At 41.0% G+C, this 8,773-nt stretch overlaps 1 long non-coding RNA gene across 2 annotated transcripts in view; it reads right to left on the reverse strand.

Moving 5' to 3' along the window:
* Positions 1-3,876: 3,876 nt before the first annotated feature.
* LOC123757925 (uncharacterized) overlaps positions 3,877-8,773 on the reverse strand; it is a 17,954-nt gene continuing 13,057 nt past the window's right edge. For both annotated transcript variants that reach the window (XR_011231010.1, XR_006772824.2), the window contains 2 exons: positions 7,110-7,287; positions 3,877-6,863 (listed from right to left, as the gene is read on the reverse strand). This is a non-coding gene — a long non-coding RNA (uncharacterized lncRNA). The remainder of the gene's footprint in view (positions 6,864-7,109; positions 7,288-8,773) is intronic.

The raw sequence follows: 8,773 nt of genomic DNA on the forward strand, positions 1-8,773 counted from the left end.
AAATATATAGATGTTATCTACATATTTGTGATAGTCTGAAACCATACGGTTCCAGTACTAGTCTACATGTAAACTGGGAAGAAACCTTTGTCTTAAACATAAATTATTCTTAAATTATAGCTTTATTGTATTATAAATTGTTAGTTTAAAATTGAAAAGTGTGTTTTGAAAATGTTTTCTTTAGAGAATTTGGTTTTCTGTAAATGGAATTCTCGAGTACACTGGAAAAGTTCTCAGACTCCGTATTTGATATTGTTAATAATGCACCGTATTAACGTAACTGGAAATGTGGAAGCCTAACCTAACCAAATCTCAACCTAGTATATCATTAATCTTACCTAACCATGGGTAGAGTAGATAATAGAACTACTGTAATTATGTACTCATTCTCAATCTATTCCCCTGAGTGTATTTCCGCCCCGAGGATATTTTGCAATATTGGAAATTATTTCCTCCATACCCAATGCAGCTTATCCAGGTATGCATTTTGAACGTCCCCATAGATCTTTGATCAACATTGTAAGGTTACGAGGTCATTACAGCCAGCTATAGTGTTTACTTAGAATTACCTACTTCATATCGCAACATTACTGCTACTTGTATTTTGTTGAATAAAGGTGCAGATAAGTAGCCTACATTATGGAGACTGCTGGCGCGGCCGAGCCAATGAATGCATCAACAGCCAAAAGTTGTAATACAAGTGGGAAGCGAGTTGCTCGCTCACACCCGCCTTTGGTTCTTCTAAATGCAAAAAAGGTGGCGAGCGGAAGTTGTTTACCCTGGCACCTCCCAGATTGCTGCCTCGACTTGCAGATTAAATCTTCATCCCTCCCTTTCTTCGTTACTGCCTTCTCTTGCGTCCCTTCACCGATCCCCCTCCTTCCGACCTCTCCCTCCCTCATTCCCTTCCATTTCCACGAATCGCGATATATCATGGTGGCCAACACAGGGCTTTCACTTTCAAGTTTTCATGTTGATATCCTGTCTGGTCTCGTCGCCTCAGTTGTGTCCTGCTCCACTGGTTGTCTCCTTCATTTCTGCCATTCTCAGTCTTTCATTGTTGTTGCCCCATGAAGACCTTTAGATTCTTGTGTGTGTATTCACACACACACACACAGGAAGCAGCCTGTAGCAGCTGTTTAACTCCCAGGTACCTATTTACTGCTAGGTAACAGGGACATCAGGGTGAAGGAAACTCTGCCCATCTGTTTCCGCCGGGTGTGGGGATCGAACCCCGGTCCCTAGGTCCACGAATCTAGAGCGCTGTTCACTGAGCCACCAGAGTGTGTGTGTGTGTGTGTGTGTGTGTATTCACTGAACAAACTATATTAAAATTGCACAATCTTCAGTTCAGTTCCCTCTACATTCACACCCAAGGTTCCACTTGCCACGCTGAATTCTGCAAGAAAAAGTGGTCATTTGGATAATTAGTCTCATTAATGACCAAATAAATAATTAGTCGGGCAGGGAAGTAGGAACACTTATAATTAGCATAACTGAATATTAAGAACCTTAACTTTAGATTCTCTTACTTTCTTGTAGGAATTGATAAATTAAATGAGATACCTCTTAGTTATTGAGTTGAAAATCGGATAAATTTCTTTAGATGTAATAGATATTTCCTATAAAATCTTACAGGTGACTAGTCCATGAAATGTTCAATAAAGCGTTGCTATTGACAAATTTTAGTTTCGGCAATGATTTAGTTGGTTGTCTAATTTATTTATATATTTGTCTAAGCAGGCGCTTGCTTGGGATTACCCAGAAGATAGGTTCCAATCCTCAAGCTTCTACTGATTTTCTCAGTGAAAGTGTTATATAAGCAGGAGGCGTTTAGGGGCCCCAAGAGTTATCTAAGAACCGGCCGCTTAATGCAGACTACTGATCACATGCCTCAGTATGACTAACCATCCTGCGAGATGGGGATTTGTATCACAACGTAGCTAGCTTTCTGATACACTGTACTCCCCTTCATATAGTCTAGGGTAGCTGCACAAATGTAGATGTACCTAAATGTGCTAAAATAAAAGAGTAACGGTGAGATTTATACAACAGTGAGGCGGTCACATGGAACCGCCCTGTGTTTAGCTTAACAGAATTTGGGGGCCAAGAGTTAGAGCCCCCGGGAGCTGTGAGGATCAGCCCGGCTAGGTATATTCTATGAGTAAGCACTCAGGACTTGCCTGAGGCTGTGTTATCCTTCTTGAATATTTAAAGTTACTCCTCAACGAGCCTAGTAATTAGTACATTCTTATTCAGAGCAACTTGGCTATTATTAAAGTTAAGGCTGCGAGGAGCCACCACCACCACCACTACTCTTGTGCCAAAAACCACACACATCACCTTCAGAAAACTTTTTATTAATCAAGTTTCTCGGGTCCAGGTAGGGCAGACACCTGTGAATATAACTACCAGATTCTCTTACCGTGACGTCAAGCTGGAAATAAACATCGAGCGCAACATCAAGGTGACATGATTTGATGTTATTTAAATAGGTAAATATAGTGTATCATGCAGTATAGTGTATATATAATGCAGTATATAGTGTATATAATTTGTGTAATCTTTTGTATGAGTTTCCGTGAATGCCCCAAATATTGAGTTAGACTCTAATAGGAGGCCATTTATGAACTTAACTTTATTTCTTGACTTTGGCTTTAAACCTTGAATGTTTGCAAATATGAATGATTGTCCATATTGTGTGTCACTTCTGGAAGGTTTTGGTAGTTCTCCCTCCTCTCTACCCTGACCCAGGGTGTGTTGTTGTGGCAGTGGTTTGTCCAGTTTTGGTAGTGATACTGAGGAGTGTGGTAGTCTCTGAATGTGAGAACAAATATATGAATAGGTAATGACCTATTTGAATATGTAATGACCTATTTGAATATGTAATGACCTATTTGAATAGACAGTGACATATTTGAATATATAATGACCTAATTTGAATAGGTAAAATACTGCATCATATGCGCTCATGTACACAAACTATTTGAATAGGTAATGGCCTAGTTGGATAGGCAATGACCTATTTGAATAGTTAATTACCTATTTTAATATGTAAATTTCTGTATATTTTATATATGCGCTCATATACATATAAATTAGCAATATAAATATGTAAATTTGTGTATAATTACTGCATAAGTTATATATGTGCTTTTGTACACATGACCTATTTGAATAGAACTATTTGAATAGGTAAATTTGTGTATAATTACTGTATGCACTCTTGTACACATAAATGCGCTATTTGAATAGGTAATGACCTATTTAAATAGGCATTGACCTACTGTAATAGGTAAATTTGTATAAAATTACTGTATAATTTATATATGTGCTTTTGTACACAGGACCTATATGAATAGATATGGACCTTTTTCGAATACGTAAGGACATATTTGAACAGGTAATGGCCTATTTGAATAGATGAATGTGTATAATTACTGTATAATCTATACATGTGCTCTTGTACACATAAATTACCTATTTGAATAGGTAAGGACCTATTTGAATAGGTAAGGACCTATTTGAATAGGTAAGGACCTATTTGAATAGGTAAGGACCTATTTGAATAGGTAAGGACCTATTTGAATAGGTAAATTTGTGTATAATTGTATAATTTATGTGCTCTTGTACATATAAATGACCTATTTGGATTGGTAAGGCCCTCCTTCAATAGGTAAGGACCTATTTGAAAAGATAAAGACCTATTGAAAAAGGTAATGACCTATTTGGATAGGTAATGACCTATTTGGATAGGTAATGACCTATTTGAATAGGTAAGGACCTATTCGAATAGGTAATAATCATATGCCAATCAGAGTTCTGATGATAATTACAAATAACTTTGAAAGAAAAGGTTAAGGAATTCTTCAAGGCCATAGTTTAAAACACGTTTATTTTTGGAAAAATCATATACACAATACCCAGCATTTAATGCTTTCATTGAATGCAGACTGGAGAGAAGAATTTCGATAACGGATCAACTAAATTCTTATGATTCTATTATAAGAGCTAAAAAATGTATTTTACAGAATTGCAGACATTTTGAACTTTGTTGTAACAATGTTTTCTTCATGAGAAGTTGAATTTAGGATACAAATATACAACCACTGTAGAAATGTCACTCTACACTGCAGTCACAGGAAGAGGAGCGGCCCAGTCACTGCCACAGGGGAACGTCCACTATGTACAATAAACAAGGGAAAGCAGCTCATAAATCGATTAGATTTTTACTACTACACAGTTACCTAACCATACGGGGTCCACTGACGCCAAAAACAGCTTTATAATATTACAATGTGGCAACACAAGAGCACAGTAACAAGAAAACCCATTTCAGTCGCTTTCCTTTAAGATTCATATAATGAACAGTTGAATAAAAAATATAAAAAGATACTAAATAAAAAAAATACATCAGACTGAGTGTGCACATGAGCTGATAAAACAAGGGGGCTAAGTCTTTCTCTCTCTCTCTCTCTCGCTCTCTCACATTAAAAATAGTTTTAACTTTCATTAATTGCAATACCCACAACTGTTGTATTTATACAATGAATTCGACTGATGATACTGTATAAAGTTAACATCAATGTACGTGGTGGGTTACCAGGGATGATTTTTTATTTAAAACTTTATAAATTTTAGTGTAGCTTAATTTAGGATTTACAAAATGGATACAACTAAATTCATACATTTTTTGAATGTGCACTTAAAGATGGGAAAGGGGGTTGGGGGCACACAATTATCTGGATACCTTTTATGAGATAGGAAAATATAAATGATAACAATAATAATAATAATAATAAATGATAAAAGTATAAAAAATGAACGGTTACAAAGCAGTACTCGGTTATGGTCATCGCTGGAGGTGAGCGTGTTAAACTGTGGTCGACATTGTGCAACAAGTCGCTCACATACTCTGTCACGGGTGTGTCGTCTGGCTCTACAAGGGCACCGGACACACGGCATTAACACAGAACATCACAGAAATAATATCAATATTGCTGCATGTGTGAAAAGTGTGTTTTTGGTTATTTTTTTTATTAACTTCTTGCTTGATTTATTTTTATTTAAATGTTACCTATTATACAAAGTTAAGTAGGAGTAGTAATGAGTCCCCCTTAGACACCAATGTCTGTGTTCTGCCAACCACTGTTGCCAGGCCCAACAACGTTGCGGAACCAATTTGCTAGCACTTGCCAATTCGGATCTGGGACCACTGATCTGTGCTGGCATCCTTCGGGGGGTCGGCTGTGGGGACTCGTGACCACTAAAGCGTTTATATTACATTTATTGGGATTATCACCAGTCTTTTTTTTTTCTCTCTGACCACACAGTTTACCATCGTACCAGATGATGATATCTGTCGCAAAAGTTAGAAATCGAAGCTTGTTTTTTTAAAATCGAGGTATTTTTTTAGGCTTTCTTAAAACCCACAAGCTATTGCAGAAAGTCGCTTCCCCTAAAAGTTGTGTAAACCACCAATGTACAATGCACAATATACAAGAGTAACGTACAAAGTACATACAGGATGAAAACTCCAATCGTATACTGAATTCGCTATCGTATACAGCCGCCACAGTCTCCATTACTTTCTGCAATATCAGAGTGCGAAGGTTGGGTTGATGAGAGGGAACTGGTTGAGGGAGCTGAAGGGATGTATGTATGAGGGGAACGTGGGGTTGTGTGTAGTGAGGTAATTGATGAGCCATAAGATGGCAGTTTAGGATACATGATTGGTTTAGGTTCGAGAGCTGGGGAAGGATGAGAGGTGCTGCTGGCTGTGTCAAGAAGTGCAAGACTTTGGTGGGGATAAAATCATATTCGGAGATAATGAGGGTGTGTGTGTGTGTGTGTGTGTGTGTGTGTGTGTGTGTGTGTGTGTGTGTGTGTGTGTGTGTGTGTGTGTGTGTGTGTGGTTTATAAGAGTGCGTGTATGCGTGTTCACGCTACATATTTTTAACTGTGGGTTGGCTAAATTACCATCATGCCAGGGTCGTCCTGCCATCACACTTTTCCTGAGTTTGGGGGGGTCACAAAGGCGAGCTAGGTCATCTTAGGTCATCTGTCTGACCCGACCAGTGGCGCATCTCGGTGTGGATGTTGGCTTATGAGTACTTGGCGGATTATTGTGGCTTTTACCGTTAATGTTCTCTTGAGAGTCACCACTGCACTGAATATTCGCCATTGTTTTTGTTTTCTAATTGCTTAGGAATTGTTCGTAAAACGAAAATCTGGTGCAAAATAATTACATATATCACTTTCAAATTAGTTCAGGTATGTGACGCTACGCGGCACTTGAGAGGTTGTTCAAAACGAGGACCTCGCACCGTTAGTGCAGCTGTTGCACCAAAGATGGCGCGTCGCTTCACTCCTGCTGCTGCCGATGCTGCTGACGTTGGTGTCGATTACAGTGACGTCATGGAGAGGTGCTGCTCCTTCTGCTGTGATCCGTATGACGTCATGAGAGGGCTGGCGCCTCGCCCTCCTGATCCTGGCGTTACGGAATACGCCAGACACACGGGCTGGCGCCGGTGGTGTTCTGGGGGGGTGAGGGGTGAGACGAGCCTCACAGCGACCCGGCGGGCGTGTGTGGAGGAGAAGAAGGGTGTCATGCCCTGCCCTGCCCGCGCCACCCCTGGCCGTGCTTACAAACTCACCAAGACACCCAAGGTTTATGTACACTGTTTTCTCTGACACCGCCGCCACTGGCCGGCACCGCCGGCGCGCTGACAGTCCTCTCTGCCGCCGGCGGCCGCCGCACTTGTACACCTTCGGCCACTCGACACGGGGGGAGGGGGGAGGGGGATGGGGCTGCACGCGGCGTGAGGGACCACATCGCTCAAGCCTACTTACGCTGCTACACGCTGCAATACAATACACAACTTATAAAACCTATTATTACAAAAATATTCAAATTACAAAATCATTGACTTGCAAATTACAACGTATTACACAAATCTAATGTTACAACTTTCATAGCTTACTAACGTTACAGCTTCTTAGAAGGCATATAAGGTGTGCAGCTTTACTGACAAAAAAATAAAAAAAAATTTATATCGAGGCCAAAAACAAAGGCAAGTGACCAACCGGCAGAGAGGGCGTAGACCTACCGAACCTATAGATGGTGGGGATAGTTGTACGCTGCCGCTGGGTGGCCGTAGTAGGCAGCGGCCGCTGCGTGGTCCGTGTAAGGGTCTGAGCGGAACATGTGCTGTTGGCCGTCCATCATGTAGCCCATGGACGCCGCGTCCGGGGAGTACGCGCCCGCTGGACCTGGAAAGTGCGGCACTGTGGCCAACATATTCATTACCCAGGTGAACCGCCGTTAGTCGCTACCTACAGGAGCTGAGGGCCAGATGGAGGAGGGGGGCCCCAAAGTGCTGTCAGGGCCCCCCTGGTGGCTCGCCCAAGTAACTACTGCTACCTAATTATTTATCATTAACTAATGCCAACTTGATACCAAAATGCTTATTTATAAGATTCCATTACATATATATATATAACTAAACACTGCTAGCTACTATCTAATGATAGTAGCTAGCAGTGATAATATTCCATGATGATAATATTCCTTCTTTAAACCGCAAAAATGCGTAAACTACTAAATAAAAATTCTCTGATCCGGTGGCAGCGTTCAGTACTAACGAGGAACACTGCGCCTCGTAAGCACTCCGCCACTAACGAACGAGAGATTAATTACCAGTCTGTCTAGAGAGAAACAACACAAACAAGGAACTCTTTGTCGTTGTTGCAGGAAGATGAAAATAGAGGCTATCCTCCCCCGCTGACTTTTCATTCACAGACAGTTTTAGGGAGATGAAGAAGGGACGCCCAGGGGCAAGGCGTCGACAATAGGGAGTGTGTGTTGGTGTCTTTGTTTTGTTGATAATGGTCGGGAGGATGTATGCCATGGCGGTCGCCATAGTCTCCGTCTGCTCTACCTCCTCCATCCTCCTGTATCTCTCTCTCTTCCTTTCTTTATGCCTTCTCGGAAGACAGTAAGAATAGTAAGGAGAGGAATGCAGTTATCAACTGTGGTATTGCAAGACTGATACACAGAAAAATTATTTGATAGAAGAGGCTATTCACATCTTTAGTGAAGGCTGGTGGAACTCACTCTCTCTCTCTCTCTCTCTCTCTCTCTCTCTCTCTCTCTCTCTCTCTCTCTCTCTCTCCGTAGGCTGCTGCCCGGCAATCCGTCATGGGTTGTCAAAATGCACAAAAGCAGGCCTATCCTTCCCACAGGCCTAAGAGGATTTCTCAATCAGCTGATGAGAATCTCCCCTCTGGCTACTGCTGGAGGCGAGAACACGAGATGCTTGAGAGGGAGGAGGCGAGGGGAGGCAGATGAGGGCTAGTAGAGGTGAGGAAGGGAAGAGGGAGTGTGAAAGGAGGAAGGAAAAAGATGCAGAAACGGAGTGGAAATCATAGAAAAGGGGTGGCAGAGGCGCGAAGGAGGGGGGAAGAGGAGTGAGAGGGGATTATTATTGTAGGGGATAAAAGGTGGTTGTGGTAAGTAAATAATCTTCAAAATAATGAAGACCTTAGAAAAAGGGGAAAGTTTCAAACATTTATTTGTTACATTGTGAAATTATCACTCGTCTCCACGAATACATAGTTCACACACACACACACACACACATATTATATATATATATATATATATATATATATATATATATATATATATATATATATATATATATACACACACACAAATATATACACACATACACAGCGGGGGACCCAATACCTATGAACATATCAAGTCCCT

The sequence above is a fragment of the Procambarus clarkii genome, chromosome 40, assembly GCF_040958095.1.
Source record: "Procambarus clarkii isolate CNS0578487 chromosome 40, FALCON_Pclarkii_2.0, whole genome shotgun sequence".
Taxonomy (NCBI): Eukaryota; Metazoa; Arthropoda; class Malacostraca; order Decapoda; family Cambaridae; genus Procambarus; species Procambarus clarkii.